The sequence below is a fragment of the Hyperolius riggenbachi genome, chromosome 5 (assembly GCF_040937935.1).
Source record: "Hyperolius riggenbachi isolate aHypRig1 chromosome 5, aHypRig1.pri, whole genome shotgun sequence".
NCBI classification, from domain to species: Eukaryota; Metazoa; Chordata; class Amphibia; order Anura; family Hyperoliidae; genus Hyperolius; species Hyperolius riggenbachi.
The window spans coordinates 173,247,929-173,261,190 of record NC_090650.1 but is presented as its reverse complement, the minus strand read 5'-3'; positions in this window follow the sequence as shown (position 1 = coordinate 173,261,190).

Below are 13,262 nucleotides of genomic sequence, written 5' to 3'. Positions count from 1 at the left end.
CCACAGAGTGAGGATGTGTGCTCTGTGAGCTCTGCAATCCAAGGGCTATAACCGCAAAAATATCAGCTCAATCTGGGACATACATACATCGCCGGAAAGCTTAACTCCTAAGCTATGAGAAGATCGTCATCTGGATACCCCCTGAGAAACAAGCCAGAAGTAAGACCCCTTCTTTCACCGCTGAAACCCAGGAGAAAAATTTCTAAGATGGCCGACCAGGCCCAAGCAAAAGCCTCCAGGACCAGCGCTGTTTCCCAGCAGGCTCAGGCCGCTCACCAGGCACCAAAAGGGGCGGCTGGAAAACTGACAGGCTCTCCCTCACATCGCCCAGCCACATCACCGCCGCTAGCCACCGCTGGGACCTTCAAGCACCACCCGCAGCAGGTAGGCGCTCAATCCCCGCCCCAATTAGCAGGCTCAGAGACCGGAACGGGACCCTCTTCCACACCGCATGGGACAACGCGTACGGCGGGGGCTAACGCGGCCAATAGTACGCATGACCTAACGCGTCCAGAGCAGCATAGAAGTCCGCGTTCCCCCCCTGCAACTACCACCGCCAATGCGTACGAAAGTACGCATGAAGAGCCGCATAGCGATCCGCATAGCAATACGCATGCAGGCGTACAAGGCGTAATACAAGGCCAGGAATATCCGCATAGAAATACGCATGATACACCTAATGGAGGCAACCATGCGAATAGACCACAGGCATCAGCCCCCATGACAAATGAAGAGCTACTTATGGCAATTACACGCGTATTCAGGTCAGAATTACGTGAGGCAGTAAATGAACTCAATGTAAAAATTGACGACCTGGGAGAACGCGTCCACCTCTTAGAAGGACAGTCAGATGACTTACTATCGGCAGTTCAAATCGATAAAGCTCAGATCGATTCCCAAGACGTCCGTATCACTACGGTAGAAGAAAAAATGGAGGACCTAGAGAACAGATGTAGGCGAGCCAACATTAGAATTAGGGGCCTTCCTGAGTCATACGATGATCTAGAACAAATAGCCTCCAACATGTTCTCAGAGCTAACTCCCAACATTGATCCGTCCATAAGACGCATAGTGAGAATCCATAGAGCCTTTGCCCGGCCCCGAAACCCGGAATTACCCAGGGATATAATCGCTAAGATAGCATCCGAAGATGCCAGGGACACGATTCTGCTGGCAGCACGTGACCGCGATCATTTACCAGGGGTCCCACACTCGGTCCAAATCTTCGCTGATCTGGTGCCTATCACCATCAATAAAAGAAGGGCATTAAGACCCTACACTTTAGCCCTCCAGAAGGCACAAATAAGATACCGCTGGAGATTTCCATTCATGATCTCCTTCTCCATTAACAGCAAACAGTTCAACTGCAGAACCCCTGAAGAAATGGCTGCTGCCCTTGATGAGATGAATATCCCATACACAATACCTCCTCCTAACAATCAACAAGCGAGACAACAGGGGGCGAAGGAACTGGGACACGGTTTCCCGATCACGTTTTCAACCACGGGCCCTGGAATTCCGCCCCCAGGACTCCTCACAAGATGACTGTTAAGCCTCATGACCACATCACATAACAGCGGAAAGATCATATTAATGAAAACTCTCAGGCTCTCACAATAGTCCCCTTTATGATGAGGGACGAACTCTTTAGCCAACAGACCTGCATATAACATTGCAATATTTCTGGGCTCAGTCGAAGAGCCATGTAATGGACCCCCCTTTATGATGCGGGGATGAAAATACCCCGGCCCCCCTTTATGATGTGGGGGCCTCGGCTTCCTGGAACTATCGGAGAAGGCTCGGCAGGTCTACCCCAGGAAAAGCCTATCTCCTGTGAACTAATACTCTCAAAATGTTAATGGTTATTATCTGCATTTTTTATTTTCTTTATCTCTTTATCTTACAGATTGCTATGAGTAATAGTTTATTAGTAGTTATTTGGCACTTATGTCCCGGATGAGCTTTACCTCAGCTCAACATTTTAGAACTAAGCGGTTGGCCCTGGAGTTCTATGCTCCCCCCTAGCTCGATGTCCTGGTCGTGGCTCTCTAATATTATGAGCCGCGTACCGGATATCTTCTTTGCCCTACTGGGCACGTTGCTGGCATTAGGCCAGCTCTACCCTAATCTTCTTGTCCTTTTATTTCAACCTTGTTTGCTTTATGCCCTAGTTAAGGTAACACCAATTCTTGCCCTGATGACCCTGTTATATTCAAAGAAGACTTCCACCCTAGACTATGGCTAACAAACCGATTATAGTGCTGTCACACAATCCTAGAGGCCTAAATTCCCCCATGAAACGTAATAAGGCCTTTAAAGAATACCATAAACATGCCCCCGATATTCTTTGCCTCCAGGAGACGCACTTTACCCAAAATTCCCACCCCAAATTCTTTCACAGAAACTACCATAGATTCTACTTATCGAATTTTTCGACTAAGCGTAGAGGGGTGGCAGTCCTCTTATCTGATAATTTTCCTTTTGAATTAACCACAAAGAACATCGACACAGAGGGAACTTATGTTATATTGACTGGTGATTTTCAAGGAAAAATATTATGCATTGTAAGCATCTATGCTCCCCCCGAGAAAGCTGCAGCAGTCATAGCAAAGGTTTCTGACATCTTACTCACAATGAAATACGACTCCATGATCTGGACTGGAGACTTTAACATAACCCCCAACGACAACCTAGACCGCACAACACAGACAAGGCCCTCTGAAGCTAAAAAACACAAACTCATATTTGATAACTTATTTAGACAGCTGTCTCTTGTGGACTCGTGGCGGGAGCACAACGGCAACAAACGAGGATATACTTACCTCTCAGCACCTCACAACTCTTATTCGAGAATAGATTTGATTCTTCTTTCGGCCCCGTGTGCTTCCCTCATGGCCTACTCTAGACACCTGCTCACCCCTTGGTCAGATCACGATCCAGTTCTTACAGCACTAACATCGCTCATCCCCCGCTCTCAACCATCACCATGGAGACTTAATGATTCCTTGCTACTTAACACGGAAATACATGACAAAATAGACACATGTATTAATAATTACTTCACAGACAATACCACACCTGATGTTTCACCAGGCATATGCTGGTTGGCACACAAGACAGTTGTAAGAGGAGAAATCATAAAATTATCTTCAGCTTACAAAAAGTCTAAAAATATTATTCAAGCCAACATAGAACACAAAATTCAGACCCTGTCATTAATTAATCAATCCAACCCCTCCAGATTCCTCCTAAAACAAATAAAGGACTTACAACTACAACTAAATATAATCCTACCACAGAAGCAGAAAAAGCCATTAGATGGAGTAAGGCTATCTCATATGAACAGCTAAACAAGCCGAACCGATGGCTGGCTAAGAGATTACGAAATCAGCAGACCCTCAATAAAGTACTAAGAATTAGGGACTCCAAAGGTTCAGTAATGTCTAACCCAGACAAAATCTATAGCACTTTCCTGGACTTCTATAAAAAACTGTATGATGACCAATCCCCCCCTATTGACCCTAAATTGCAAATAGACTTCTTAGAAAACAATATGCACTCCACGATACCCCCGGCAATATCCTCTATCTTGAACAGTGAAATTTCGTCAGAAGAAATTCATGAGGCCATTAAGAAACTGAAAAGACCAAAAGCCCCGGGCCCGGATGGCCTCACGGCTTCTTATTACAAGAAGTTTGAATACCAGTTAACTCCGCACATGCTCAAATTTTTTAATACAATTCTTAAAGGGACTGTTCCCCCCCGGAATTCCTATCTTCATCACTTATTGTCATTCCAAAACCGGATAGGGACCCCTTATTAGTTAAAAATTATCGCCCTATCTCCCTTTTAGGGATAGATTACAAGATCCTCACTTCCATTCTAGCAACCAGACTGAACGCAGCTCTCCCTCTTCTGGTCAATAAAGATCAAGTAGGATTCATCCCTCTTCGCCAGGCATCAGATAATATAAGAAAAATAATAGATATCCAACATCACTGTAAAAGAACCAATACCAACCTAGCACTGTTAGCCCTGGATATGGAAAAGGCATTTGATCTTGTGAAATGGCCATACATGAAGGCAGTTATGCGTAAATTCGGCTTCACAGGCAGATTTCTTAATGCTATTAATGCCCTATACTCTACACCTACAATGTCACTCAAAATGCCCTCCCCCAATAAAAGTTCCTTCCCCATCCACCGAGGGACTAGACAGGGATGCCCCCTATCCCCTGGTATTTGGCTCTCATGATGGAGCCGCTGGCCAACGCCATTAGACAGTCTCGCGACGTTCAGGGAGTTCGCATAGGCAACAAAGACCATAAAATCAGTCTCTTCGCGGATGATATTTTCCTGACTCTAATATCCCCCCACACTTCCATACCCAATACATTAGATATTATCCGACACTTCTCAATATTCTCAGGATTCAAACTTAATCTCGAGAAGTCAGATCTCATGCTCACCAGATCCCCACATTCTGTAACAATCAATTTAGCCTCAAAACTAGGAATCCAGCCCCAACCAAATTCCATCAAATACCTTGGAATACACCTTACACGCGACCCTGCTCAATTATACGACAAAAATTATCCGTCCCTATACAGAAAACTCCAGTCCGACTTACAAAATTGGAACGACCTCCCTATCTCACTCTCAGGTAGAATCACCTCAATAAAAATGACACTTCTCCCCCGCCTGCTATATCTATTCAGAGTCCTTCCAATCCCCATTAAAAAATTTGCGATTCACAATCTCCAAAAACAGATTCAAAAATTTATCTGGAAACAGCGCAAACCACGTATCAAGTATAATACACTGACGAGACCTAAAGATAAGGGAGGACTTGGAGCGCCTGACCTCTGGCTCTATTATGTCGCCGCCCATATTACTCAATTAGCAGTGGTAAATTCAGGAACTGCGGCACCGCTGTGGGTAGATTTGGAAACACAATTATTACTACCCCTATCTATGCCTGCTATTATGTGGGCAACTAAAATCCCCTACCAAGCCATCAACAAGGTGTCTCCTACCTCTGCCCATTCCTTTAAAATCTGGCAGAAATATAGATACACTTATGGCCTCCAAGCCCCGGTATCCTGTATGACACATATACTTAGGAATCCAGATTTTCCCCAGGGCCACTCTACGAGGTCATACAAATGGTGGTATACTAACGGTCTGGTCTTTTTAGGCAAATTTTTGAGAGCATTCAAAATAATGTCGGTACCTGCTTTCTATGAGAATTACATGGTTCCACCGGCTGAGCACTTCAGAACTAATCAGATATTTCATTTTTTAAAATCGCTAGATAGAGAAAACGAAACTTTAGTATATACTCCCTTTGAAGTCCGGTGTAGAGGACGCTCATTAGATAAAGGATTTATCTCAGAAATATATACAACCTTGCTATATCATGATATGACTCCTAAGCTAAAATGTCAGACCGACTGGGAGAAAGACTGTTCTACAGATTTATCAGACGCAAAATGGTCACACTGCCTCACTCAGCTAACCAGAAACAGTCTTTTTTACTCGTCAATTGAGACCTCCGTCAAATTACTACACAGGGTATACTATACCCCTACTAGGCTACATTTATTCTCCGCCTCGCAACCTGACACGTGCTTTAGAGGGTGTACAGCAAAAGCCGATATATGGCACATCTGGTGGGACTGCCCGAAAGCTAAAGCATATTGGAGGAGAATATGGGATAAGCTAGTATTAATAATAGGCAAACCCGTACCATTTGACCCCACGATCGCACTTTTAGGCAACAAACCCACGGGCTTACCCTACGCCACCCACAAACTCATCCAATTTATAATGGCTCAGGCCAAAAGACATCTAGCCTCGAAATGGAGGTCCTCAACCCTACAAGTAAATGCTGTATTCCAGTCTCTAAATGATACGATGCAGTCAGAACACATCCTCGCCAAACTGTATGATAGGATGGATAATTTCTTTAAGATCTGGGACAACTGGATTACATGGCAAGAAAACCAAGGTCTGAATTATACTCTACATTCATTCTAGGTCTCAGGTTGTGGACACCACTTATATGGATTTTACTAAGGTCATCAGGGTACTCAGTATTCAGGACAAGAATTATTAATATGTTTAAACTGGCATTATTTGTTCTCCCCTGATCCCCTACCCTACCCTTCCTAACCTTTTTTCCTTCTGGTCCCCAAGGCCTGCTCAGTTCAGGGTCGGCCGGAATGATGTGGAACCCCCACCCTCGGCCCTGACTGTCCAGACAATACTCTTCCCTCCCCCTCTTTCCTCTACCTCCCTTCCCCCCCTATATACACTAAGGAAGACTCACATGTTTTTTCACGACACAACATGTTATGATATGTTATTTGTTTATATAAGACTTATACTTTACCTGATTGCTAGCACTGCATTCTCCCCTATGTGGGGCTCATGATGTTTATGACTGTTATAACACTTTGTACTGTGCATTTTCCTTTCAATAAACACCCTTGAAACGAAAGAAAAATGACTATAGTTAAAGAGGTAATAGCCCCTAAACTATGTTCTGGGATGCAATTTACAGCTTCAGTGAAATCCGTTTGCAAATCAGAGTGATAGATTAGAATCTAGAGCCAACAGTAAGTTTTCTATGTTAAACCAATACACCATTGAAAAACTGGTTACGTTTGCAATTGAAAGAAAAATAACTATAGTTGAAGAGGTAATGGCCCCTAAACTATGTTCTGGGATGCAATTTACAGCTTCAGTGAAATCCGTTTGCAAATCGGAGTGATAGATTAGAATCTAGAGCCAACAGTATGTTTTCTATGTTAAACCAATACACCATTGAAAAACTGGTTATGTTTCCAATTGAAAGAAAAATGACTATAGTTGCTTAGGTAATGGCCCCTAAACCATGTTCTGGGATGCAATTTACAGCTTCAGTGAAATCCGGTTGCAAATCGGAGTGATAGATTAGAATCTAGAGCCAACAGTAAGTTTTGATGTTTTGATGTTAAACCAATACACCATTGAAAAACTGGTTACGTTTGCAATTGAAAGAAAAATGACTATAGTTGAAGAGGTAATTGCCCCTTAACTATGTTCTGGGATGCAATTTACAGCTTCATTGAAATCCGTTTGCAAATCAGAGTGATAGATTAGAATCTAGAGCCAACAGTAAGTTTTCTATGTTAAACCAATACACCATTGAAAAACTGGTTACGTTTGCAATTGAAAGAAAAATGACTATAGTTGAAGAGGTAATGGCCCCTAAACTTTGTTCTGGGATGCAATTTACAGCTTCAGTGAAATCCGTTTGCAAATCGGAGTGATAGATTCGAATCTAGAGCCAACAGTATGTTTTCTATGTTAAACCAATACACCATTAAAAAACTGGTTACGTTTGCAATTGAAAGAAAAATGACTATAGTTAAAGAGGTAATAGCCCCTAAACTATGTTCTGGGATGCAATTTACAGCTTCAGTGAAATCCGTTTGCAAATCGGAGTGATAGATTAGAATCTAGAGCCAACAGTAAGTTTTCTATGTTAAACCAATTCACCATTGAAAAACTGGTTACGATTGCAATTGAAAGAAAAATGACTATAGTTGAAGAGGTAATGGCCCCTAAACTATGTTCTGGGATGCAATTTACAGCTTCAGTGAAATCCGTTTGCAAATCAGAGTGATAGATTAGAATCTAGAGCCAACAGTAAGTTTTCTATGTTAAACCAATTCACCATTGAAAAACTGGTTACGATTGCAATTGAAAGAAAAATGACTATAGTTGAAGAGGTAATGGCCCCTAAACTATGTTCTGGGAGGCATTTTACAGCTTCAGTGTAATCCGTTTGCAAATCAGAGTGATAGATTAGAATCAAGAGCCAACAGTAGGGGCTCTATTCACAAAGCGGTGCTCACCTAGTTAGCACGCCTAAAGGCTTTGGGCATGCTAACTAGGGTGCTAAGTAGTTAGCACGCACCAAGCTTTAAGAAATCGTGCGCAAAGTGAAGCGCGCAAAACTTTACTCGCGTAAACCTTTATGCGCGCCTAAAGGTTTAACGTGCACATAAAGGTTTATGCGCGTAATGTTTCGCGCGCATAACTTTGCGAGCGATGCAGTACATGTGCAGAATCAGTGCACAAAAAGCTCTTTTGGGAGTGCTAAGTGCCTTTTCACAGGCGTGCTACCAATTAGCACCGCTTTGTGAATCAAGCCCAAGGTTTTGCTATGTTAAACCAATACACCATTGAAAAACTGGTTACGTTTGCAATTGAAAGAAAAATGACTATAGTTGAAGAGGTAATGGCCCCTAAACTATGTTCTGGGATGCAATTTACAGCTTCAGTGAAATCCGTTTGCAAACCGGAATAATAGATTAGAATCTAGAGCCAACAGTATGTTTTCTATGTTAAACCAATACACCATTGAAAAACTGGTAACGTTTGCAAATGAAAGAAAATGACTATATTTGAAGAGGTAATGGCCCCTAAACTATGTTCTGGGATGCAATTTACAGCTTCAGTGAAATCCGTTTGCAAATCGGAGTGATAGGATAGAATCTAGAGCCAACAGTAAGTTTTCTTTGATAAACCAATACACCATTGAAAAATTAGTTATGTTTGCAATTGAAAGAAAAATGACTATAGTTAAAGAGGTAATAGCCCCTAAACTATGTTCTGGGATGCAATTTACACCTTCAGTGAAATCCGTTTGCAAATCAGAGTGATAGATTAGAATCTAGAGCCAACAGTAAGTTTTCTATGTTAAACCAATACACCATTGAAAAACTGGTTACGTTTGCAATTGAAAGAAAAATGACTATAGTTGAAGAGGTAATGGCCCCTAAACTATGTTCTGGGATGCAATTTACAGCTTCAGTGAAATCCGTTTGCAAATCAGAGTGATAGATTAGAATCTAGAGCCAACAGTAAGTTTTCTATGTTAAACCAATACACCATTGAAAAACTGGTTACGTTTGCAATTGAAAGAAAAATGACTATAGTTGAAGAGGTAATGGCCCCTAAACTATGTTCTGGGATGCAATTTACAGCTTCAGTGAAATCCGTTTGCAAATCGGAGTGCTAGGATAGAATCTAGAGCCAACAGTAAGTTTTCTTTGATAAACCAATACACCATTGAAAAACTGGTTACGTTGGCAATTGAAAGAAAAATGACTATAGTTAAAGAGGTAATAGCCTCTAAACTATGTTCTGGGATGCAATTTACACCTTCAGTGAAATCCGTTTGCAAATCAGAGTGATATATTAGAATCTAGAGCCAACAGTAAGTTTTCTATGTTAAACCAATACACCATTGAAAAACTGGTTACGTTTGCAATTGAAAGAAAAATGACTATAGTTGAAGAGGTAATGGCCCCTAAACTATGTTCTGGGATGCAATTTACAGCTTCAGTGAAATCCGTTTGCAAATCAGAGTGATAGATTAGAATCTAGAGCCAACAGTAAGTTTTCTATGTTAAACCAATACACCATTGAAAAACTGGTTACGTTTGCAATTGAAAGAAAAATGACTATAGTTGAAGAGGTAATGGCCCCTAAACTATGTTCTGGGATGCAATTTACAGCTTCAGTGAAATCCGTTTGCAAATCGGAGTGATAGATTAGAATCTAGAGCCAACAGTAAGTTTTGATGTTAAACCAATACACCATTGAAAAACTGCTTACGTTTGCAATTGAAAGAAAAATGACTATAGTTGAAGAGGTAATGGCCCCTAAACTTTGTTCTGGGATGCAATTTACAGCTTCAGTGAAATCCGTTTGCAAATCGGAGTGATAGATTAGAATCTAGAGCCAACAGTAAGTTTTCTATGTTAAACCAATTCACCATTGAAAAACTGGTTACGATTGCAATTGAAAGAAAAATGACTATAGTTGAAGAGGTAATGGCCCCTAAACTATGTTCTGGGAGGCAATTTACAGCTTCAGTGTAATCCGTTTGCAAATCAGAGTGATAGATTAGAATCTAGAGCCAACAGTAGGGGCTCTATTCACAAAGCGGTGCTCACCTAGTTAGCACGCCTAAAGGCTTTGGGCATGCTAACTAGGGTGCTAAGTAGTTAGCACGCACCAAGCTTTAAGAAATCGTGCGCAAAGTTATGCGCGCAAAACTTTACGCGCGTAAACCTTTATGCGCGCCTAAAGGTTTAACGTGCACATAAAGGTTTACGCGCATAATGTTTCGCGCGCATAAGTTTGCGATCGATGCAGTACATGTGCAGAATCAGTGCACAAAAAACTCTTTTGGGAGTGCTAAGTGCCTTTTCACAGGCGTGCTACCAATTAGCACCGCTTTGTGAATCAAGCCCAAGGTTTTGCTATGTTAAACCGATACACCATTGAAAAACTGGTTACGTTTGCAATTGAAAGAAAAATGACTATATTTGAAGAGGTAATGGCCCCTAAACTATGTTCTGGGATGCAATTTACAGCTTCAGTGAAATCCGTTTGCAATTCGGAGTGCTAGGATAGAATCTAGAGCCAACAGTAAGTTTTCTTTGATAAACCAATACACCATTGAAAAACTGGTTACGTTTGCAATTGAAAGAAAAATGACTATAGTTCAACAGGTAATAGCCCCTAAACTATGTTCTGGGATGCAATTTACACCTTCAGTGAAATCCGTTTGCAAATCAGAGTGATAGATTAGAATCTAGAGCCAACAGTAAGTTTTCTATGTTAAACCAATACACCATTGAAAAACTGGTTACGTTTGCAATTGAAAGAAAAATGACTATAGTTGAAGAGGTAATGGCCCCTAAACTATGTTCTGGGATGCAATTTACAGCTTCAGTGAAATCCGTTTGCAAATCAGAGTGATAGATTAGAATCTAGAGCCAACAGTAAGTTTTCTATGTTAAACCAATACACCATTGAAAAACTGGTTACGTTTGCAATTGAAAGAAAAATGACTATAGTTGAAGAGGTAATGGCCCCTAAACTATGTTCTGGGATGCAATTTACAGCTTCAGTGAAATCCGTTTGCAAATCAGAGTGATAGATTAGAATCTAGAGCCAACAGTAAGTTTTCTATGTTAAACCAATACACCATTGAAAAACTGGTTACGTTTGCAATTGAAAGAAAAATGACTATAGTTGAAGAGGTAATGGCCCCTAAACTATGTTCTGGGATGCAATTTACAGCTTCAGTGAAATCCGTTTGCAAATCAGAGTGATAGATTAGAATCTAGAGCCAACAGTAAGTTTTCTATGTTAAACCAATACACCATTGAAAAACTGGTTACGTTTGCAATTGAAAGAAAAATGACTATAGTTGAAGAGGTAATGGCCCCTAAACTATGTTCTGGGATGCAATTTACAGATTCAGTGAAATCCGTTTGCAAATCGGAGTGCTAGGATAGAATCTAGAGCCAACAGTAAGTTTTCTTTGATAAACCAATACACCATTGAAAAACTGGTTACGTTGGCAATTGAAAGAAAAATGACTATAGTTAAAGAGGTAATAGCCTCTAAACTATGTTCTGGGATGCAATTTACACCTTCAGTGAAATCCGTTTGCAAATCAGAGTGATATATTAGAATCTAGAGCCAACAGTAAGTTTTCTATGTTAAACCAATACACCATTGAAAAACTGGTTACGTTTGCAATTGAAAGAAAAATGACTATAGTTGAAGAGGTAATGGCCCCTAAACTATGTTCTGGGATGCAATTTACAGCTTCAGTGAAATCCGTTTGCAAATCAGAATGATAGATTAGAATCTAGAGCCAACAGTAAGTTTTCTATGTTAAACCAATACACCATTGAAAAACTGGTTACGTTTGCAATTGAAAGAAAAATGACGGGGGCGCTAGTGAGGCGCTTACTGAAGTGGATGCATCTCCAGTGAGCTCCTGCTTCCCAGCTTGATTGCCACAGCAATACTGCACCGATCGGGGCAAGATATATATCCCCGGATTCATAAGGATCCCAGGAATGCTTGGATCTCCACAACAATATCCCATCAGAAGTCGTTCATCCTCCAGGCCACTTCTTTCGCCGCTCAAGTTCAGGAGAAGATTCTCCAAGATGGCTGCCAAGGCCCACACAGAGGGAGAGGCCAGAAGCCTTTCACCAGAAGGTATGTGCCATCCTGACAGCCCACCTATCTCAGGATCCTCTAAGAGGTCCCCCCAGGCCCCCGCACCCCTGGAGACCCCAAAACGAGCACCCCAAACCTCCCCAAAGCCCACAGCAAGTCAAGCCGCGCGGGCCGCCGCACCGCCGAAAAATACGCATGCCGCATCCAAAAGTACGCATGCCAATAGTAAAAATACGCATCCTACACATGGCAGTACGCATAGCGGGCATGAACGTACGCATTTCAGCAAGCCCGAAAATACGCGTGAGCAGCATGAACGTACGCATGGCGGGCATGAAAGTACGTATAGCGGCAATCCCGAAAGTACGCATCATCAGCATGAATGTACGCATAAAAGTACGCATAGCAGCAATCTCGAAAGTACGCATCAGCAGCATGAACATACGCATAGCGGGCATGAAAGTACGCGTTCCAACCAAGCCAAAAGTCCACAAAACCCGGAGGACAGTACGCATAAGGGCCAAGGAAATACGCATCCTCAACAGAACTCTGGACTCCCTCCACATGCAGAAAATTTGCCAACCGGAATGTCTACGGAGCAACTGATGGCAATGATGCGGTCTGTATTTAAAGAAGAGCTTCGTGGGGCGGTCAATGAGCTATCTGAACAGATTGCGGATGTAGGTCAACGAGTTGATATTTTAGAACACCAATCAGACGAGATGGTAAAAGCAATCAATGAGGACAGGCTCAAAATAGATGAACACGACGAACGCCTGGACGAGGCGGAAGCCAAACTGGAGGATTTGGAGAACAGGAGCCGTCGCTCCAATGTACGTCTGCGGGGTCTCCCGGAATCGTTCACGGACCTAGAAGCGGTAGCAGCGAACCTCTTTGGGGCCCTCCTGCCACATCTCGACTCTGCGCAACTCCGAGTGGTCCGCATCCATAGATCCTTGGTTAAAATGCGCAATCCAGAGCTACCCAGAGACATCATTGCAAAATTTTACTCTGAGGATATCCGAGACAAGATCCTGTTGGCTGCTCGGGGCTTGACAACTCTTCCGGACGTCCCGACCTCCGTTCAAATATTTGCGGATCTGGCCCCAACCACCATACTCAAGCGACGAGAGATGAGGCCATACACACTAGCCTTACAACAACAAGACATACGCTACAGATGGGGATTCCCCTTCATGATCACCTTCAAAATCAACA